This window comes from Leucoraja erinacea, chromosome 21, assembly GCF_028641065.1.
Source record: "Leucoraja erinacea ecotype New England chromosome 21, Leri_hhj_1, whole genome shotgun sequence".
Classification (NCBI taxonomy): domain Eukaryota; kingdom Metazoa; phylum Chordata; class Chondrichthyes; order Rajiformes; family Rajidae; genus Leucoraja; species Leucoraja erinaceus.
In genome coordinates, this window is record NC_073397.1 from 32,229,378 (window position 1) to 32,252,723 (window position 23,346).

Genomic DNA, 23,346 nt, shown 5'->3' on the forward strand with positions numbered 1-23,346 from the left:
GGAGAATTGTCATCATTGCTTTGTATTTGTTTTGGAGAAATCATCATTCCAGTCTAGGCCGATTGATATCATTTGCAAATGACAAATTATATTGAAAAAGAAACATTCAAAACAAACCATCATATTAAGAACAGATGGATTTTCACTGCTTCGAAAACAAGGGAAATTCCAGCTGATTTCTTACGAGTGGTTACATGAAGAAGGACCGTGACTCATCACGATTCCTGGATTCCACTATCAGAAGATTCTGGGAATTGAACACATTCCAACACAGTTTTGAAATAGAATGAAAATGATCACTTCATCTGAAATAAAAGTCCATCTAACCTGGTGCTCCGGTTTCCTCCCACATCCCAAAGACGTGCAGGTTTGTGGATTAATTGGCCTCTGTGAATTACACTGAGTGTGTGGGATAGGGTCTGGGATAGTCGCTGGTCGGCATCGACTCGGTGGGCCGAAGGGCCTGTTTCCATGCTGTATCTCTAAACCCAACTATTGGATGTTCTCTGCTTGAAACAATTGCCGGATGTTTATGGGCTTTTGTAAATGCATCAATAAATATCAATTATTATCATAGGAAATTGTTATCAGGATACACAATTCCAGGTGACGACTGGAGTGTGGAATAGATCAAATGACATCCCCCGTACTTCAAGTTCAATTGTCCCTTTCTTTGATCCCATTATTTGGCAACTAGGTGTGAAGAAATGTCCCAAACCAAAACGTCACCTATCCATGTTCTCCAGAGACCTGCTGCCTGACCTGCTGAGTTACTCCAGAACTTTGGTGTCTTTTTCACCAAACAAGCATCTGCGGTTCCTTATTTCTTAAGGGATTGCACAGGTTAGAGGCAGGAAACATGGTCCCGATGTTGGGAGAGCCCAGAACCAGGGTCCACAGTTTAAGAATAAGGGGTAGGTTATTTTGGACTGAGATGAGGAAAAACGTCTTCACCCAGAGAGCTTTGAATCTGTGGAATTCTCTACCGCTGAAGGCAGTGGAGGCCAATTCACTGGATGTTTTCAAGAGAGAGTTAGATTGAGCTCTTCGGGCTAACGGAATCAAGGAATAGGAGGAGAAAGCAGGAACGGGGTACTGATTTTGGATGATCAGCCATGATCATTTTGAATGGCTGTCCTGGCTCGAAGGGCCGAATGGCCTATTCCTGCAACTATTTTTTATGTTTCTATGTTTACTGGGAATGGTTTCATTTTCACCAACAAAACACTTAGCAATCTGCCATCACAGTCATGCTGGCTGAGTCCTGCCCTCAATCTAAGTCATGGTCATAGTCATACAGAATGGAAACAGGCCCATTGGCCAAACTTGCCCACACTTGCCAACATGTGTCCCATCTACATTAGTCCCATCTTCCTGCGTTTGGCTCATAGAAACATAGAAAATAGGTGCAGGAGGAGGCCATTCGGCCCTTCGAGCCAGCACCGCCATTCATTGTGATCATGGCTGATCGTCCCAAATCAATAACCCATGCCAGCCTTCTCCCCATATCCCTTGACTTCACTAGCCCCTAGAGCTCTATCTAACTCTCTCTTAAATCCATCCAGTGACTTGGCCTCCATTGCCCTCTGTGGCAGGGAATTCCATAAATTCACAACTCTCTGTGTGAAAAAGTTTTTTCTCACCTCAGTCTTAAATGACCTCCCCTTTATTCCAAGACTGTGGCCCCTGGTTCTGGACTCGCCCAACATTGGGAACATGTTTCCTGTACACATCGTATAACTCTGCACTGAACACACACAGCCCCCATAGCTAATATTTTGTACTGCCACAACACTATACTCTGAAATATCGCACATTATGAATTGACTTGACGTTTTTGTATTTGTTATTCGTTATTATATATCTGATACGTTGGAGCTCCGCTCGGGCAGTGCGCCTGAAATTTTGTTGTATGTATTTACAATGACGATAAGGTATATTATTATTATTATTATTATTATGAAGGCATTATACTTGTTCAGCAAAGGGGTCTGACAAAGATGCTAGTCTTTAGTTAAAAGCATCAAGTAAAGGATTCTTGGTTCACCAAAGAACCCATCACATCATTACTTGAACACGATTTGGCACAGTGTCCTAGTACTACACCCAAACTGGGGGGAATTTTCTGTCGAGTGACTTTTGAAAATGCATTTAAACAAAGCACAACATTATCGCTTGTCAACATCAGCTGTTGAGCCTAAGTTTTGAATTGCAAATTAAATCCTTTAGCCGGCCTAAAGTGATCATCGTCTGCTTTCCCGAGTTCACAAGTTATAGGAGTAGAATTAGGCCATTCGGCCCATCGAGTCTACTGCGCCATTCAATCATGGCTGATCTCTGCCTCCTCATCCCATTTAGAAACATAGAAACATAGAAATTAGGTGCAGGAGTAGGCCATTCGGCCCTTCGAGCCTGCACCGCCATTCAATATGATCTTGGCTGATCATCCAACTCAGTATCCCGTACCTGCCTTCTCTCCATACCCCCTGATTCCCTTAGCCACAAGGGCCACATCTAACTCCCTCTTAAATATAGCCAATGAACTGGCCTCAACTACCCTCCAGAGATTCACCACTCTGCCAGAGATTCACCACATTTTCCTGCCTTCTCCCCATAACACCTTGCCACCCGTTCTAATCAAGAATTTGTCTATCTCTGCCTTAAAAGTATCCACTAACTTGACCTCCTCTGTCCTCTGTGGCAATGAGTTCCACAGATTAACTACCCTCTGACTAAAGATCTGTCGTTTTCACACCTTACCCTCCCATATCTCTGGACTCCCTCTCCCCTGACTCAGTCTGAAGAAGGGTCTCGACCCGAAACGTCACCCATTCCTTCTCCGCAGAGATGCTGCCTGTCCCGCTGAGTTACTCCAGCATTTTGTGTCCACCTTAACTGTCCATCAGATCATTTCTAAAAAGTGTATGTCAGTAGAACTTGGTTTTCAATGAATATGTTGATTTTTTTTTCGTCAATATATTTCAATTTGCTCTAAAATTCCATAAGGAGGAGAATTCATCGCTTGGTACAATTGCAGGATATGTTTCATTTAAAAATACAAAATGAATGATATGACATGAAGCTGTACATTTATATGCTAAGTAGTCAATCTGAAAGCATCGAGATATGAGTTTCTTCTAAGCTGATAATGTAATATTAGAAAGTCATTCTACCTTTTGTGGAGTTCATCTGAGAATGTTGTTCATCACATCAGTTCAACGTTCCAATTTAGATTCAGTTGAAGCAAATGTATTATAGGGAAGAGATGATTCACTGTCTCCACAGTGTGCCACAAACCCTGTGGCCATTTATAATTCATTCAATATCGGTTACACCCACATCTAAGTCTATACTTCCTGCAGTTAGACACACAAAGCAGGAGGAACTCAGCGGGTCAGACAGCATCCTTGGAGAAAAGGAATAGGTGACGTTTCGGGTCGAGACCCTTCTTCAAACATATATATTTCTATACTTCCTGCCTCTGTCTTAACCCATTTGCTTTAAAAATATCCATTGACTTGGTCACCACAGCGGCTGTGACAATGAATTCCACAGATTCACCACCCTCTGACTAAAGAAATTCCTCCTCATCTTTCTAAATCGATTCCCCCTCATCTCCTTGTCTCATTCTAAATATCAGCCAACAACTTACAATCTTTAAAACCTAGGATTATGAGCAGGATATACTTATAATAGATGTAGGATGCCCCAATCATGTTATTTTGTTCAGATTCCACTTATGTTGGAGAATTTTAATCCCCATTCTTTATTCCAGTGACACAATAATGAATAGTTTAGTTTAGTTTTAGAGATACAGCGCGGAAAAAAGACCCTTCGACCCACCGGATCCGCACTGCCCAGCGATCCCTGCACATTAACACTATCCTACACACACTGGTGACAATTGACACTTATACCAAGCCAATTAACCTACAAACTTGTACGTCTTTGGAGTTTAGTTTAGTTTAGAGATACAGCGCAGTAACAGGCCCTTTGGCGTGCCGGATCCATGCCGACCAGCGATCCCCGCACATTAACACTATCCTACACACACTAGGGACAATTTTTACATTTACCCAGCCGATTAACCTATAAACCTGCACGTCTTTGGAGTGTGGGAGGAAGCCGAAGATCTCGGAGAAAACCCACGCAGGTCACGGGGAGAACGTACAAACTCCGTGCAGACAGCACCAGTAGCCGGGTCTCTGGCGCTGCAAGCGTTGTAAGGAAGCAACTCTACCGCTGTGCCACCGTGTGTATGAATAGTAATGGTAATAGAATAGTACTGTTTATGTAAGTATAAATACAATCATATAATGTTAGAATAAATAAGATAATAAACATGAATAAATACTGAGGACACTGTGCGAATACTGATAGACACATTAAAGTAAAACCATTTGGATAACAGATGAGTTCTGTTTATTTTATTCACAACTGATCCTTTTGCAAGTTGTGTGAATGTTTATGAATGCCAGGTGTGTTTATAAAACCAGTTAGAAGAGCCTTTGCTGAGCGAGGCAGAGGTGTAGACTTTCTAAAGGCACACGAGTCTTGTCAGATAGACACAAAACGCTGGAGTAACTCAGCGGGACGGACAGCATCTCTGGAAAAAAGGAAATAGGTGATGGTTCGGGTCGAGACCCTTCTTCAGTCTGAGAGTCAGGGGAAAGGGAAACGAGAGATATAGACGATGATGTAGAGTGATACAGAACTGAATGAAAGATGTGTAAAATCGTAATGATGATAAAGGAAACAGGCCATTGTTAGCTGTGTGCTAGGTGAAAACGTGTTAGACAATGAGACTCAACAAGATGACTTTGAAGCTGCTACTACTTCAAGAGAGTCAAGAGTCAAGAGTCAAGAGTCAATTTATTTGTCATTTGGACCCCTGGAGGTCCAAACGAAATGCCGTTTCTGCAGCCATACAATACACACAAATAGACCCCAGACACAACATAATTACATTTAACATAAACATCCATCACATAACTGTGATGGAAGGCCAAATAAACTTATCTCTCCACTGCACTCTCCCCCCCCGATGTCAGAGTCAAAGTCATAGCCCCCGGCTGGCGATGGCGATTGTCCCACGGCCATTGAAGCCACGCCGGGTGATGAGAGGTCGCACACCGGGTCTTGGTGTTAGAGCCCCCGGTGTGCGCTCGCAAAGTCCGCGGCCATTCCAGCCGCGCGGGGCAGTGGTGCTAGGCCCCGCTTCATGGAGCTCTTCGACCCCGCAACTCGGGCGGGAGAAGTCGCCGCCGCAGAAGCCCCGAAAAGCGGTCTCCCCCCAGGGAGCCGCGGGCTCGGCGCCGTCGTCCACAGACCTGCAGCAGCAGCCCCCGACTCTCCGGCAGCAGCAGCAGCAGCAGCAGCAGCAGCAGCAACAGCACCAGCAGCAGCAGCGCTCCTCCACCGCTCCAGACCCAGCCAGCTCCGCAACGGCAACGGTGAGTCGGCACCTGAGTCCCCGGTCTCTTCCTGTTGGAGGCCGCTCCTCGTTGCGGCCTCAACGACGACTGAGACCCGACGAGAAAAGGTCGGGTCTCAGTGCAGGGAGAGATTCAAAAAGTTTCCCCCCCCCCCCTCCCACCCCCACCCCCCACCCCCCCACACACACACCCCAACATAAAATAACAAACACTACATAAAAAACACAGACAAAAATAATAAAAACGCGGACAGACTGCAGAGGCCGCTGCTGGCCAGAGTGGGGAAGTGATGGAGAGGGGGGGGGGGGGGGGGGGGGGGGGGGGGGGTGCAAGATGTACAGGTTTGTAGGTTAATCGGTTGTAATGTAAATTGTCCCAAATGTAGGATAGTGTTAATGTGCTGGGATCGCTGGTCAGTGCGGGCTCGGTGGGCCGAAGGGACTGTTTCCGCGCTGTATCTCTAAACTAAATGAAACATACCCATGACTATACCCATGGCTGCGTAGCCGTTCATAGTGCGAACTCCATCAAGTTGGCCGACGACAACACTGTGGTTGGGCGAATCACAGATGGGGACGAGTGAGATCGACCGACTGACCAAATGGTGCCGGCACAACAACCTGGCTCTCAACATCAGTAAGACCAAGGAACTGATTGTGGACTTTGATAGGGGAAGGATGAGGACCCACTATCCTGTTTATATCAAAGGGTCAATGGTAGAAAGGGTCAATAACTTCAAATTCCAATGCGTGCATATTTCAGAAGATCTTTCCTGGACGCGGCACATCGATGCAATTGTAAAGAAGGCACATCAGCGACTCTACTTCCTGAGAAGATTACGGAGATTCGGCATGTCAAAGAGGATTTTCCTAAACTTCTACAGGTACACGGTGGAGAGCATTCTGACTGGTTGCATCGTGGCCTGGTTCGGCAACTTGAACGTCCAGGTGCGAAAAAGACTACAAAAAGTTGTGACCACTGCCCGTTGTCACCGGCTTTGACCTCCCCACCGTCGAATGGATGCCTCAAAAAAGGCAGCCAAAACCATCAAGGACCCACACCATCCTGGCCACACACTCATCTCACCATTGCCATCAGGAAGAAGGTACTGGAGCCTGAAGACTGTAACGTCCAGGTTCAGGAATAGCTTCTTCCCCACAGCCATCAGGCTGTTAAACACAATGAATAAGCCATGAGCTCTGAACTGCAAAAGACTATATTATTGTTTGTTATTTGCAGTATATTTGTTATTTATTGAACTTTTTCTTTCCCCCCCCCCCGTTATATACAATGTTTCCATATTCACATATTCTGTGGTGCTGCAGCAAGTAAGAATTTCATTGTCCAGTCCGGGGCATATGACAATAAAACTCGTGACATCAAGTGTGTACTGAAGCAAGAAGGCACTGAACAGACAGCACCCGTAGTCAGGATCAAACCCGTGTCTCTGGCAGAATAAGGCAGCAACTCCACTGCTGCGCCATCATGCCGCCCCTGAGCTGTGCTTATATCTGAACCACTCCTCTGTGTCTCAATGATCAGGGTAGCACATCAGCCATGAGGTTCTTGAGTGTAAAATGGTTATAATCTAACGTGCATTTGTTCTGCCTCTATTGCTTAGCATTCAGTTTGCCTTGTTAACTTTACTAGAACAGAGCCACTTGAAATTTGAGGTGGACGTCAAAGTGCTGGCAGGGAGCGTCTTCTTTGGAAGTTGTGTGTCTGTGTGTGTAGCATTCACCTGTTGTGTGGTGTTTGAGAGCCGGTATGTATATTTATTCAGCAATGCTGCAAAAAAAGGTCACCATCCTTCGTAATGTCAGGCATAATGGAGTCTTGGACTTGTGATCTTTCGCTGGGCTAGATAACGTTTATGCAGGAGCTGTAGACTGCTGGGCATACACTAACAGAGGACAAAGCTGAAAATAGATGACGTTCTCCAGCCGAGATGTGTGGGAGACAACTTTCCTGATCAACTGGGCTGCAGTATGACTGTTCAGAGAGATGTGGCCCTTCGGCCCACCGAGTCCTTGCCGGCCAGTGATCCCCACAAACTAACACTATCTAGCAAATTCTTTTATTTGCTTTAAAATCCCTAAATGGTCTTGCCCCGCCCTACCTATCTGAGCTTCTACACCCTTATACACCCGCCCGCTCTCTCAGGTCAGATAGTCAGCTGCTCCTGAGTGGGCCTAAAACTAAGCGGAAGCTCAGAGGGGACCGTGCCTTTGCTGTGTCGGCACCAAAATTATGGAACGATCTGCCTCTCCACATTAAACAGGCCTCATCTCTGTCTGGTTTTAAATCACTTCTTAAAACCCATCTCTTCTCCATGGCCTTTGATACCCAGTAAGATGTCGACTTTCTTTACTTGATTTAATTTCTTATTTTGATTGCTTTATTGCGTGGTTATTATTTTTACTCATGTTTTATGTCTTTTAATTTATTGTTGTATTTCATATGTAATTTTTGTGCTTTATGTGAGCTGCTATGTTATGTTCTGTTATGGTGTCTGTTTATGATGTCTTGTTTATTCTTCTGTACAGCACTTTGGTCAACATTGGTTGTCTCAAAGTGCTTAACAAATAAAGTTGGATTGGATTGGATCCAATACTTTGTACTATATCTGACACGCAGTGGATGTTGCGTCTACTGCATCTTAAGCAGTAGACACAAGGAACTGCAGATGTTTCAATGGATGTTTAACTGCAGACCATTAAATGGATCGATTGTAAACATGTATTGTCTTTCTCCTGACCGGTTAGCACGCAACAAAAGCTTTTCACTGTACCTCGGTACACGCGGCAATAAAGGAGAAAGGAAGAGGCGGAGACTGTGGGCTGTGGGAGAGCTGGGAAGGGCAGGAGAAAGCAGGGACTACCTGAAATTAGAGAAGTCAATGTTCATACCGCTGGGGTGCAAACTGCCCAAGCGAAATATGAGGTGCTGCTCCTCCAATTTATGGTGGTCCTCTCTTTAGCCAGGACAGAAAGGTCGTATTTGGAAAAAGGGGGGGGGGGGGGGGAGGTGAAGTGTTGAGCCGCCGCGAGATCAGGTTGGTTAATGCGAACCAAGCGGAGGTGTTCGGCGAAGCGATCGCCAAGCCTACGCTTGGTCTCACCGATGTAGAGCAGCTGACATCGAGAGCAGCGGATGCAATAGATGAGGTTGGAGGATTGATGTATGGACAAAGAAAAGCAAAATCCACCTTAAGAGAAGACCCAAGATGAAAACAATCTCTACATTCGAGTTCTAAAAACTGATTTGAAAGGCAATATGATCTGGTTTATAGCCTTAAACTAAATATTTTTTAACGTTGACGGAGGCAAGTGAAATGAATTGCATTAAGTTCGCTTTCCTTTTGATGTCTTTTATCCAAAGGAAACAAGACTGGGAGTAAAATTGCAAGGTGTATTTAATAAGTGGCTATAATGAGGCATCTTTTTTGTCCGCCTATACACCGCTCATCGGTTTCCTCTTTCAAAGGATCAACAAAGTGGCTGATCCAGGGAAATTCTAGTGACGCTTTTCATAAATATCACGCAGGGCAAGTATGAATAAAACTGGGCTTGGCTCTTGGCACGGATAAAACCGCACCCGCAGCAGGGAAATCAGTGGGAACCAAGTGGGTTTCTGCAGCAAACACGAAATAAACACTTCACATCATCCAAAAAGCACACCTAGCAACCACGCCTGATGTTGTTGCCCGATATTAGACTGTATGTGGTCTCAAAATGGGTGGTTTCATTTAGTGGGAACTGCTGCTGAAAGTGACTTTGCCATTCAGCCGTGTTTTACAGAATATTTTCCATTTCAGAAATTTACGTTGCAAAAATTAAGATCACTAAATAACCACAAACAAAAATAATGAAATTTGGGCGGCACGGTGGCGCAGCATTAGAGTTACTGCCTCACAGCGCCAGAGACCTGGGCTCGATCCTGACTACGGGTGCTGCTGTACAGAGTTTGTACGTTCTCCCCGTGACCACAAGAGTTTTCCCCGGGTGCTGCGGTTCCCTCCCACACTCCGTAGGTTTGTAGGTTAATTGTCTTTGGTAAAAATTGTAAATTGTCCCAGGTGTGTAGGATAGTGTTAGTGTACAGGGGGTGATCGCTGGTCGGCATGGACTCGGTGGGCTGATGGACCTGTTTGTACTCCGTAGCTCTGAAGTCTAAAAAAAATTGGAGACACGAGTAATTGCAGATGCAGGAACTTTGAGCAAAACACAAAGTGCTGGAGGAACTCAGCAGGTCAGGCAGCATCGGTGGAGGGAATGGACAGATGCACTAAACGTTATTCGAATTATTATTCCCTTTTTCATGGCACTACACACTGTGGATGGCTCGATTGTAATCATGTATTGTCTTTCCACCGACTGCTTAGCACGTAACAGAAGCTTTTCACTGTGTACAGGTGACAATAAACTACACTCCAACACAAACTCAGATGACATTTCAGGAATGTCGGGAATCTTCTTCAGACGGATTGGAGCAAGATGGGGAATACTGGAAATGTGGTGGGGGCTGGACAAAACATGGCAACTGACATGGAGCAGGGAGGGGCATTGATGGAGCAGGGAGGGGCATTGATGGAGCAGGGAGAGGCATTGATGGAGCAGGGAGGGGCATTGATGGGGTGGACAGTTGGAGCCTTTTCCCCCCACAATGGAGGTGTCAAATACCAGAGGGCAGAACTGCCATACAACCAGCAAAGTATAAAGGAAATGCACGGGGCGGTTTTTATTATTTTACATAAAGGGCAGTGGGGTGCCTGGAACACACTAGGTGTAGGTGGAGGCAGATATGATAGTGGCATTTGAGAGACTTTTGGATAGGCATTTGGATATGCAGGGAATGGAGGGTCATGGATTATGTCGTCAGATAAGAGTTGGTCTCGACATCCTGTTCAGCACAGACGTCATGGGTCAAAGGATCTGTTCCTGTGCTGTACCTTTCCATGTTGTAACATGTGATGACATGGTGCTTACATCGCCACAGATGAATCAGCGAGATATTCACAAAATAAACTTTATGTCCTGGATTTGATATTGTAACCAGCCTGAGAAGGGACATTCTGCAGGAGTTTACAGCAGAATAGCGCAGACGTTAAGGGCCATTAATCCCACTTGCCGATTTTTTCGGCGACTGCCGGCGTCATATCAGTGTCGCCAAAAGATTTTGAACATTTCAAAATCCAGCGTGGACAACAAAAATGTTACGGCGCTTGGAAAAACACCGCGTGTCATACGTCATCACGCCACGTCTCCACCGCGTCACTGCCGCATCACGTCGTGTCACGCCATTTCACTCCGCTAATTTTTCAGTGACCCGACACGTCAGTCAATGATGCCGGCAGTCGCCAAAAAATCGCCAAGTGGGACAGGCCCTATATGTGGCCAAATACTTGGCACATTAGATTGGGCAGAAGGTTGGATAGGGAAATATTCAGCATGGATGGTGGGAATGTTTAATTTAATTTAGTTTAGTTTAGTTTAGATACAGCGCAGGAAACAGGCCCTTCAGCCCACCGAGTCCACACCAACCAGCAATCCCCGCACACTAACACTATCCTACACACACATGGGACTATTTACATTTATTTCAAGCCAATTAATCTACAAAGCTGCTGAGGTTGAGCAGGCTGGAACTCTATTCCTTGGAATGCAGGAGGGTGAGGGTGATCTGATAGAGGTGTATAAGATCATCAGAGGAATAGATCGGATGGATGCACACAGTCCCTTGCCCAGAGTACGTGAATCGAGGACCAGAGGACATAGGTTTAAGGTGAGGGGGGAAAAGATTTAATAGGAATCTGAGGGGTAACCTTTTCACACAGGTGATTGGAACAAGCCGCCTGAGGAGGTAGTTGAGGCAGGGACTATCCCAACGCTTAAGAAACAATTAGGCAGGTACATGGATGGGACAGGCTGAGAGTGATATGGGCTAAATGCAGGCAGGTGAGACTAGTGTCGCTAGGACATGTTGGCCGGTGTGGGCAAGTTTGGCCAAAGGGCCTGTTTCCACACTGCATCACTCTATGACTCTGTGACACTATATTATGTGTTAGTTGCCATCACTGTACTTGTTCTTGGCCTCCTTACCTTTGTGTGTCAAATTTCTGGATTATCTCACTAATCCACTGAATAGCCAATGGCCCTCAGTGATCAGGTTACTGAGTAATATTGTTCACTGCTGTAAAAAAAAAGTTATGGATGTATTTTAAACTCTACGGCACGGCAGTCTTGCATCTGTGAGAGTAGATCTGTCATCTAATTGTGATGTGTGAAACTGAGCTCAAAGAATTTGGTCATTTGTGTGAGAGGAAAACAAATGGACAATGATGTGGAGGAAGTAACTACAGATACTGGTTTAAACCAAAGATAGGCACATAACGATAGGGCAGCGCGGTGGCCCAGCGGCAGAGTTGCTGCCTCACAGGGCCGGAGACCCAAGTTCGATCCCGACTATGGGCGCTGTCTGTACAGAGTTTGTACATTCTCCCCGTGACCTGCGTGGGTTTTCTCCGGGATATCTGGTCTCCTCCCACACTCCAGAGACCAACATTGGTTGAGCCGCGGGACTGACTACCATCGCCCGGTGGGGTAACAACATATCGCCTCAGCGCAGAGGGAGAATGTGGAGGGAAGAGGCAGTAACATGGCGAAAGTCTTAATGTTACTGTCTCTTCCCTGCACATTCTCCCTCTGCGCTGGAACTCACTGTGGTGGGTGTTAATTTGTGTTTATTGTGTGTTTTGTTATTTATTATTATATGTATGGCTGCAGGCAACGACATTTCGTTCAGACCGAAAGGTCTGAATGACAAATAAAGGATCTAATCTAACATGTTTGTAGGCTCTTTGGCTTGATTTAATTGTAAATTCTCCCTATTGTGTGTGGAATAGTGTTAGTGTGCGGGGATCGCTGGGGAGCGCGGACTCTGTGGACCGAAGGACATGTTTCCGCGCTGTATCTCTAAACCTCACTCCTGGAGATTAGACAATTGCGAAGGGAACGAGCATTAGATGGAAGCAGAGGACGGGCCAGTGATCGTGGGGAGTGGGTCGGAAGGAACTGCAGATGCTGGTTTATACCGAAGATAGACACAAAGTGCTGGAGTAACACAGCGGGACAGGCAGCGTCTCTGGAGAGAAGGAACACGTGACGTTTCGTGTCGAGACCCTTCCTCAGGCTGGTTAGGGAAACTGAGAGTGGTGCGGTCAGACTGATGAGGGGTGTGGGGTGAAGTGTCATCGACGTCATAGAGTCTTACAGCGTGGAAACAGGCCCCAAGGCTCAACCTGCCCACATCGGCCTGGGTGAGTGAGGAAAGTTGCAGTGAAATGGGAAAGTTGGGTGGGGCCAGTTGAAAGTGGGAACTGGTAGTTTGAGGTCATTAGTGGGAACATAAAGTTAAAGCAGGCACACACCTGGCAGAATGCAGAGACCGCAGACACTGGCGGATGCCCAACAGTGAGTGAGACTGCTGAGGCTGGTTCCAGCCTCCAGTCCAGACCTGCCTCGTTGATCTTGTTGTCCTTTTACGAGCATGACTCACATCCTGCCCCCGACTGCAGGCACCGCCCGCTGTCTCTGTTTCATGGCAGCGGAGTTTCCCGAATTGGTCAAACTTTGCTCTCAGTTCCACAAGTTGAAACTTTAACTGACAACCTCGTCGGGAATTCACCAAAGGGTCTTCATTAAGGGCCTGTCCCACTTGGGCGATTTTTTTTCGGCAACTGCCGGCAACGGTCACAGTCATAGCAGGTCACCGAGAAACTGGCGACTGGACTCAACCCCCCTCCCCCCCCCCCCCCCCCCCCCCCCCCCCCACCCCCCCCCCCCCCCCCCCCCCCCCCCCCCCCCATTAGGGCCCATTACTTTAGACTTTGGAGATACAGCGTGGAAACAGGCCCTTAGGCCTGCCGAGCCTGTGTCGACCAGTGATCATTGCCCCGTATACTAGCACTATCCTACACACACCAAGGACAATTTACAATTTTTACCAAAGCCAATTAAACTACTAACATGTACGTCTTTGGAGTGTGGGAGGAAACCAGAGCACCCAGAGAAAACCCACGCAGTCACAGGGATAATGTACAAACTCCATACAGACAGCACCCGTAGTCAGGATTGAACTTAGGTCTCTGGCGCTGTAAGGCAGCAACTCTACCGCTGCGCCATGGTGCCGCCCATTATTTTATGGAACCTTGCCAGGGTCATGCCCGTCATATAAACAAATAAAAACGGGTTGACATCTTCTTTGAGAAAGTGGAAGTGAGAAGAAGTGAAATTGTACAAATCAATTTCGAGGAAATGATTGGATCATTAGTAGTGGGTGTAAAACCACCGTTCTAATATTACCGTTACACAGATCCACTTATTTATTTAAAAGCAATCTAATGTGCTTTAAATATTAATTTGGTTCTTATTGAAACGATTTACTAACATTCTAACACACCGTTGCTCCGGAGAGAAGCAGAACCATTTTTGTTTTTGGAGAATGTTCAGATTTGTAGCTGTAATCTAAAGATTACCCTTTGCTTTTCAATGCGTTTCAAAACTTCATTTCAAAATGATGACTGATCAAATACGAAGAGATAAGGAAACAGAAGCTAGTCTGTTTGAGAAGGTGCTGCAGAAACCACCTGTGGGTTTGGGGATTATTATTGGGCTGTTGTTCAAAGGTTCAAATGTCTGTTTATTGGCACCTGTACCAATTAAGGTACAGTGAAACTTGAATTACCATACGGCATTCTGAAAAATAGCAACACGACACACAACTACATAAGAGTTAACATAAATATAATAATAATAATAATGGATGGGATTTATATAGTGCCTTTCTAGATACTCAATTCAAGGCATTACATCGCATTATTCATTCACTCCCAGTCACACTCAGTGGTGGTGAGCTACTTCTGTAGCCACAGCTGCCCTGGGGCAGACTGACGGAAGCGTGGCTGCTAATCTGCGCCTACGGCCCCTCCGACCACCACCAATCACTCACACACATTCACACGCAGGCAAAGGTGGGTGAAGTGTCTTGCCCAAGGACACAACAACATCCACCACAGCAGGATTCCACACGTCCCTCACTGTGATGGAAGGCAATAAAGTCCAATCTTATTCCTCCTTATTCTCCCGCGATCGGGCCAGTCGAACTATCTGCAGTCGGAGTGGTCAAAGCCCCCGTGTCGGGGCGGTCGGAGCTGTTTAGTTTAATTTAGAGATTCAGCGCAGAAACAGCCCACTGAGTCCGCGCCGACCAGCTATTAATGAATTCATGGCTTCCATGCTGTATGAGATTTTGTGCTGGGGACTGGGGTTTTGCAATTCCCAGACATATTTTAAGGAGCACTATCCTACTCACCAGGGACAATTTACAATTGTTACAGAAGCCAATTAACCTACTAACCTGTACATCTTTGGAGTGTGGGAGATAAGCCGGAAAACCCACACAGGTCACGGGGAGAACGTACAAACAAACTCCGTACAGACAGCACCCATAGGCAGGATCGAACCCGGGTCTCTGGCGCTGTAAGGCAGCAACTCTACCGCTGTGCCACTGTACCACCCTTGTGTGAGCACGAAAAATCGATCCGTCTACAATTCAGCATTTCCGTGTTAGTTCGTCCTGGCCCGATGGAGGAGGAATTTCTTGATTAGTGTGGGTGTCATAGGTTACGGGGAGAAGGCAGGAAAATGGAGTTGAGAAGGAAAGATAGATCAGCCATGATTGAATGGCGGAGTAGACTTGATGGGCCGAATGGCCAATTGGCCTATTTCTGCTATCACTCATGAACTTATGAATACGATTATGCTCTGATTTTAAGAATCAATTTTATCAAATTTAATCAATTTTAAAAAAATCAATAACTTATTGGGAAGGCTACATAAGTGACAACAGCTAACAAGTTTTCTTATGGGAGACGAGGCAAGTAATTAATTAGAGAGTTGCTCCAACATTTAGAGTTAGATCCTCATTGTAACGGCTCAACTCTCTAGTGTTGCAGCTGCCCTGCGTCGCGCTGCAATTCTTTCAGGCGGCAAGACATTAATTAGCCACACAAACCCTTCACGGATCACGACAAAAATACCAAACGCAAGGCTCTTTGTAACGCCCGGGGGGGGAGACCCAGGTCTCGGTTTTATCTGCGCTGGCATTTTTTGCTGAGCCAAAAAAAACCCACCAGTGATTTCATTCCTTGACAAGAGGCTGCAGGTTTTCACGCCAGTGATCTGGAAAAGGATAGCAGGTCTTTGTTCACCAGGTCTACGGGGAATTGTGGAAAAGCGATACTGCTGTCACTTGCTTCACTGTGACCACGTCATTGGAGATTTAAAAAAGAAAAAAAAATCATATTTGACTTCAGGCAAATTAAAACCCACAACGCATATCGAATATTCTTTACTCCAAGAGGAAATAAAAGGTCTTCTTTCATTACAAAATATGATGAATGTATTTCTGGGATTTCTGGCAATGGGATTATTTCCTTTTATTGATTTGTTATTCATTGTAGCTCCTTATTGTGTTATGTATTCACACTAATCAATGATACTGTTGCACCTTTCAAAATGAAAACATTCAAACCAGAGAATATTGTAGTTCTGAGTCTCTAAGTAAAAATCTGTACTATATAGTTTCATGGATAAAAATTGCTAATATACTGAAGGAGGGTCTCGCCCCAAAATGTCACGTATCCATGTTCTCCAGACATGCTGCTTGCCCTGCTGAGTTACTCCAGCACTTTGTGTCCTTTTATGTATTAACCAGCACCTGCAGTTCTTAGTTTCCACTAAAATTCTTCTTTGATCCATTTCATTCTTGCATAAGAAAATTACATTTAGGTATACTGATAGATATGAAAATTCCAGCCAACATTTCCTACAAGGTATTCTAATCTTCTGTTATGGTGAAGAGAAAGCTCCATCCAAGACCGCAAGAAATTGCAGAGATTTGTGGATGCAGCCCGGACCATCACGCAAACCAACCTCCCTTCCATTGACTCCATCTACACCTCACGCTGCCTCGGCAAGGCCAGCAGCGTAATCAAGGACCAGCCAGTCTCACCCCGGTCACTCCCTCTTCCTCTCTCCCATTAGGCAAGAGATACAGAAGTGTGAAAACGCACACCTCCAGATTCAGGGACTGTTTCTTCCCAGCTGTTATCAGGCAACTGAACCATCCTACCACCAAGTAAAGAGTGGTCCTGACCAACCATCTACCTCATTGGAGACCCTCAGGCTATCTTTAAGCAGATTTAACTTGCACTGCGGTATCATCTGTACACTCTGGACAGCTTGATTGCAAATCATATACAGTCTTCCGCTTGACTGGATAACACGCAACAAAACAGCTTTACACTGTACCTCGGTACACGGGACAATAACTAAACAAAACTAAAAATAAGAATATTAGATTGTCTTAGACACACAGTGTTCATTCTTAGAACCACAATGAGCACGGCGCAGAGACAAAGCTACCACTGGCGGAGTTTGTAGATAATACTGAGCTCGCGGGTCACAGAATCAACCCGACATTTTACAGAAAACCTCGTTGTACTAATCAATTGTTGTCCAGACCACACGTTTGGCCGCCATCTCAGAGCTGCTTAACCAATTACCAGGTAAGCACTTTAGTCAAGAATTAAGTCAAGAGTGTTTCATTGTCATCTGGCTTGAAGCGGAACAATGAAATTCTCACTTACAGCAGCACAACTGGGAAGTAGACATTGTACTGCACGTATGGGTGTATATATGCACAAGTTCTATACGCTGCATGTGTGTATGTGTGTGAATGCTATATAAATACATACACACAAACACACACACACACGCACATATATACACACACACACACACATATACACACACATATACACACACACACACACACGCACATATATACACACACACACACACACACACATATACACACGCACATATACACACATATACACACACACACACACACACACACACACACACATACACACACACACATATATTTATTTATCTTGATACCTGTACCTAGTTTTGTGATATTGTTTTTAAATTGTGTCCTGTGTATTTTATGTTTGTATATTATGCACCAATGGAATGGCAATAATGATTTTGTTGTATGCAGTGCTTACAATGGCAACTAAAGGCATTCACATACACCACACATATACACACACATACACATACACACAAACATATACACACACATACATACACACACACATATACACAAACATACACACATATACATACATTAACACACACACACGCACACACGCACGCACCAAGTCTATAGAGTTCAGAGCCTATTTGGAGGTTGGAGTGTTTAATACCCTGATGGTTGCAGGGAAGAAGCTGCTCCTGAAGATTGCTTTAGAGCCAATTGTGTCAATGAGCCTTGACAGCAGAGAGTCTTGTCTAAGCATGGCTCGACAATTTTTCAACACGAACAGAAAAACCACAGGGACACATTATTCTTCTCCCAGTAGTCTTGGTCCACCCTTGGCTGCATCTCGTTTAATTAAGACATTGCAAGATAGGTCAGAATCAAAACAGTGCTACGCTACATTTAATGTTCTGCATGCAGAGTGCCAGAGTCTCACAAGAGCATCTGGCTGTTCCCTGGATCTGTCTCGGGTCCCAGTTTCAATACGTCTTTTTAAAAATCGTGATGCAAATGTTTATCATGCTCCCTCCAGAATGAACGAGCTTTAGTTTAAGGCCATAGACCCATGATAAGGTGAATGTACGGAGTCTTTTACCCAGAGTAAAGGGATCAAACAGCAGAGGAACATAGGTTGATGGCGAGAGGGGAAAGATTTAGTTTAGTTTATAGATACGACGCGGAAACAGGCCCTTCGGCCCACCACATTCAGACCGACCAGCGATCCCCGCATATTGCCATCATCCCACACACATTGGGGACAGTTTTACAATTATACCAGGCCAATTAACCGACAAACCTGTACGTCTTTGGAGTGTGGGAGGAAACCGAAGATCCCGAGGAGACCCACGCAGGCCACGGGGAGAACGCACAAACTCCGTACAGACAGCACCCATAGTCAGGATCGAACCTAAGTCTGTAAGGCAACAACTCCACCACTGCGCCACCGCGCCGCCCTTTAATAGGAGCCTGAGGGGCAACTTCTTCACACAGTGGGTGGTGGGTGTATGGAACAAGCTGTCAGAAGACGTATTTGAGGCATGCACTGTAACATTTAAAAGACCGTTGGACAGGTACATGGATAGTAATGTTTAGAGGGATATGGGCCAAATGCGGGCAGGTGAGACTAGTGTAGGTGGGGAAGATTGTCTTGGATTTTAAATTAGGTACCACCAGCTTATAGACACTAAAATAAAAATTCTATATGAAATACAACTGTGGGAGTGAATCAAGCTGTAAGATTTATTTGTACAATCTAAAATGGAGGGTGGCGCGGTGGCGCAGCGGTAGAGTTGCTGCCTTACAGCGCCGGAGACCCAGGTTCGCTCCTGAATACAGCTGCTGTCTTTACAGAGACAGCACCTACATCTTTGGGATGTGGGAAGAAACCGGAGCGCCCGGAGAAAACCCACGTGGTCACGGGGAGAACGTACTTGTACGTTCTCCCCGTGACCACGTGGGGTTTCTCCGGGCGCTCCAGTTTGCTCCCACATCCCAAAGACGTGGGTTATTTGACCTCCGTTAAAGCACAGGGCGTTGAACTAGTGTGAGCGGGAGATCGATGGTCTGCACGGGCTCGGTGGGTCGAAGGGCCCGGTGTTCCTGCTCTGTATCTCTGCACGTGTATCTCAATAAACGTGACTCTATCAAGTCAAGTCATGTTTATTCGTCACATACACACACACATACGAGATGAGCAGTGAAATGAAAAGTGGCAATGCTCGCGGATTGTGCAAAAAAACAAACTACAAACAGAATGGAACAGAATCACATATTCACATATTACATATTTGTGGGAGGGGAGAAAATGAAAACCAATAGCAATTTTAAAAAGACACCACATAACAGTAAAATGGTTCAGTATAGTTAGTCCCTGGAGAGATAGGAGTTTACAGTCCTAATGGCCTCTGGGAAGAAACTCCTTCTCATCCTCTCCGTTCTCACAGCATGGCAACGGAGGCGTTTGCACCTGCCGACTGGGTCAAAACCATGATGTTTTTATCCCGTTAGACTTTAGACCAAGTTGACAATTAGCAAACGCTTTCTCCCTTCTTGTCCAAGCATTTGTTTGGCAAAAATCTTTACCTACGATTATTATTTAGGCTCAACCTGAGTGTGAACTCAACTGAAAATATCACGTTTCTAATACTGGTTGACGATAGACATCGGCAGGAGGTAGTACACATTGCTGCAGGGGTAACTACTCGGGTCTCTACTTATTAGTTTAGATTAATTTAGATTAAGAACTTGGTTTCAGAAGTCAATGCAAGCAGTCAGATGTGTAGATGATACAGGCCCAAAGAAAGAATCTGAGAAGGCTCCAGGGATCGGCTGCGAGAGATGCATTAAATATGTAAGTGACAGGTGAAATTTAATATCAATAACACAGTAAGGATATGAAATAACCATGAAGCTATTCTGTGAGAGGTGACACAGTAGCTTAAGGGTTGCACGAGATTTGGGAAACTTTTGCAGACTCAGTTTTTTTTACTTGACGGCATTATGACAATGGAATCCTTCGTAATGGCGCAGCGGGTGGGGCTGCTGACCCAGAGGTACCCAGATCGGTCTTGACCACGTCTCTAGTTTGTGTGCAGTTTGCACGTTCTCACCGTGACCGCGTGCGTTTCCGGTTTTCTCCCACATCCCAAAGAACGCGCGGGTTTGAAAGTCAATTGGCCGCTGTCCCTTGCGCCTTGTGTGCGGGGCGCGGACGAGAAAGCGGGGTGACACGGGACTATTGCGAATGGGAGATTGATGGTTAACATGGACTCGGGGAGGGCTGAAGGGCCTGTTTCCATGCTGTCTCTCTAAACTGTAAACAACTCAAAACCCTAATCTCTAGTGCACGGGGTGATCGCAGGTCGGCACGGACTTGGTGGGCTGAAGGGTCTGTTTCCACACTGCATCTTTAGCCAGAGGGTGGTGAATCTGTGGAATTCATTGCCTCAGAAGACTGTGGCCAAGTCAATTGATTTTTTTTAAAGCAGAAATGGACAGATTATTTTCGTGCGGGTGACATAGAAACACAGAAACATAGAAAATAGGTGCAGGAGTAGGCCATTCGGCCCTTCGAGCCTGCACCGCTATTCAATATGATCATGGCTGATCATCCAACTCAGTATCCTGTTCCTGCCTTCTCTCCATACCCCCTGATCCCTTTAGCCACAAGGGCCACATCTAACTCCCTCTTAAATATAGCCAATGAACTGGCCTCAACTACCTTCTGCGGCAGAGAGTTCCAGAGATTCACCACTCTCTGTGTGAAAAAAAATGTCCTCATCTCAGTCCTAAAAGATTTCCCCCTTATCCTTAAACTATGACCCCTTGTTCTGGACTTCCCCAACATCGGGAACAATCTTCCTGCATCTAGCCTGTCCAACCCCTTAAGAATTTTGTAAGTTTCTATAAGATCCCCCCTCAATCGTCTAAATTCTAGCGAGTACAAGCCGAGTCTATCCAGTCTTTCTTCATATGAAAGTCCTGACATCCCAAGAATCAGTCTGGTGAACCTTCTCTGTACTCCCTCTATGGCAAGAATGTCTTTCCTCGGATTAGGAGACCAAAACTGTACGCAATACTCCAGGTGTGGTCTCACCAAGACCCTGTACAACTGCAGTAGAACCTCCCTGCTCCTATACTCAAATCCTGACAGAGGCTATGGAGAGACGGCAGGAGCATGGTGTAAAGAGGGAAAGATAGATCAGCCATGATTGAATGGCGGAGTAGACCTAATTCTATATCTAATAATAAATGGCCTCATTCTGCTCCTATCACATGAACTTATCTCTATGATACGATTTGATGAACCTTTATTCATCCCCAGAGGGAAATTGGTCTGCCGACAATCACAACACACAAGGTACACAAAAAAACTTGTGTTTTTAAATTAAAAGTGAAAACAAAAGGAAAAGACAAGCGATGGCTGTCTGGCTGCCGTGTGCACAGCACCTTCACTGGAACAAACAAACAAACAAACACACAAACACAGATTTATCTCCTGGGCAGAGGATTCTAAACTAGAGGGTGTAAAGGGCCTGTACCACTTTCACGACATAATTCACCGCCATTTTTACTCAAGGACATTTTTCATCAGGTTAGAAAAAACGTCCCGACCTACTTGATGCCACAAGTACCTACGACTAGCATCACGGCCTGCTACGACCTCCTACGACCTCGTGACGACCATGCTGCGAGTATGAATCAAGGGCAAACTCGGCTGAGGTCGTGAATTATGTCATGAAAGTGGGACTGGCCCTTGAGGCAGCAACTCTACCACTGTGCTGCCTCCAAATATATAGTTTTGAATAATCCTGTAATAATCAGTGAAACCAGCTTCAATATTTATGTGAATACTTGCATTTAAATTCCACAGCTGTCACGATGGGAATCCTCTGATGAATTGCTGAGGCCGCTGCGTGCTAGTTCAGGGCGGAAAACAACATCGACTGTAACCTGAAGGCACTGAAGATGTCAAGATTTAATGGAAATATAATTGTGGAACAGAACCAAAAACTAATCTTTAAAATTGGACCAACTTCAAGAATGTTTTCTTCATATGAAAGGTATTTCAATACATGTAACTGACCTCCCTTCCAGACAAACATTTAAGATGCAGTTGGATCCTATTGCGAGGGTACTGGGACATTTTGGAGTGAATACATTATAGACAATAGGTGCAGGAGCAGGCCATTTGGCCCTTCGAGCCAGCACCACAATTCAATGTGATCATGGCTGGTCATCCCCAATCAGTGCCCCGTTCCTGCCTTCCCCCCATATCCCCTGATTTCGCTATCTTTAAGATTTCTAGCTCTCTCTTGAAAGTATCCAGAGAACTGGCCTCTGAGGCAGATAATTCCACAGACTCACAACTCTCTGTGTGAAAAAGTGTTTCCTCATCTCCGTTCTAAATGGCTTATGCCTTATTCTTAAACTGTGGATTGTAGTTTAAGTGGATCTTAACCTAACACATTGTATTAGCTGATTGTCTTGAGATTTTGTAGTGGGCAGCACCAGTTTACGGGTGATTTATTTTTAAACTCGGGAGAGCTCTTAGGTAAACTCGCATCGTGGGTCAGGGCCTTAAAAGTGACAAGGAAAGGGGTCTGAGGAAAGCTCTCAACCCAAAATGTCACCTATTCCTTTCCTCCAGAGATAATACCTAACCCGCTGAGCTGCATCAGCATTTTGGGTCTGTCCACAAGAAAAGATAGTGTGATAAACATAGAAACATAGAAATTAGGTGCAGGAGTAGGCCATTCGGCCCTTCGAGCCTGCACCGCCATTCAATATGATCATGGCTGATCATCCAACTCAGTATCCCGTACCTGCCTTCTCTCCATACCCTCTGATCCCCTTAGCCATAAGGGCCACATCTAACTCCCTCTTAAATATAGCCAATGAACTGGCCTCGACTACCCTCTGTGGCAGAGAGTTCCAGAGATTCACCACTCTCTGTGTGAAAAAAGTTCTTCTCATCTCAGTTTTAAAGGGTTTCCCCCTTATCCTTAAGCTGTGACCCCTTGTCCTGGACTTCCCCAACATCGGGAGCAATCTTCCTGCATCTAGCCATATCCAGACAAACATGATAAGCAGACAAGTATGATAAGGCATATTCAGAATGTGTTTGCTCCCAGAATCAGTCTGAAGAAGGGTTTCGGCCCGAAACATCACCTATTTCCTTCGCTCCATAGATGCTGCTGCACCCGCTGAGTTTCTCCAGCAATTTTGTGTACCTTCAGAA

General features: G+C 45.5%; 1 protein-coding gene across 2 annotated transcripts in view; it reads right to left on the reverse strand.

Moving 5' to 3' along the window:
- Nucleotides 1-23,346, reverse strand: part of LOC129707488 (extracellular sulfatase Sulf-2-like) — a 146,802-nt gene that overhangs the window by 115,116 nt on the left and 8,340 nt on the right. Inside the window, exon 1 of one of the 2 annotated variants that reach the window (XM_055652544.1) lies at nucleotides 3,174-3,299. The exons of the other annotated variant lie outside the window; for it this stretch is intronic. The gene's annotated coding sequence lies outside the window, so the exon portion shown is untranslated. Of the gene's footprint in view, nucleotides 1-3,173; nucleotides 3,300-23,346 lie in introns of those variants that run through there. 2 annotated transcript variants of the gene reach the window in all.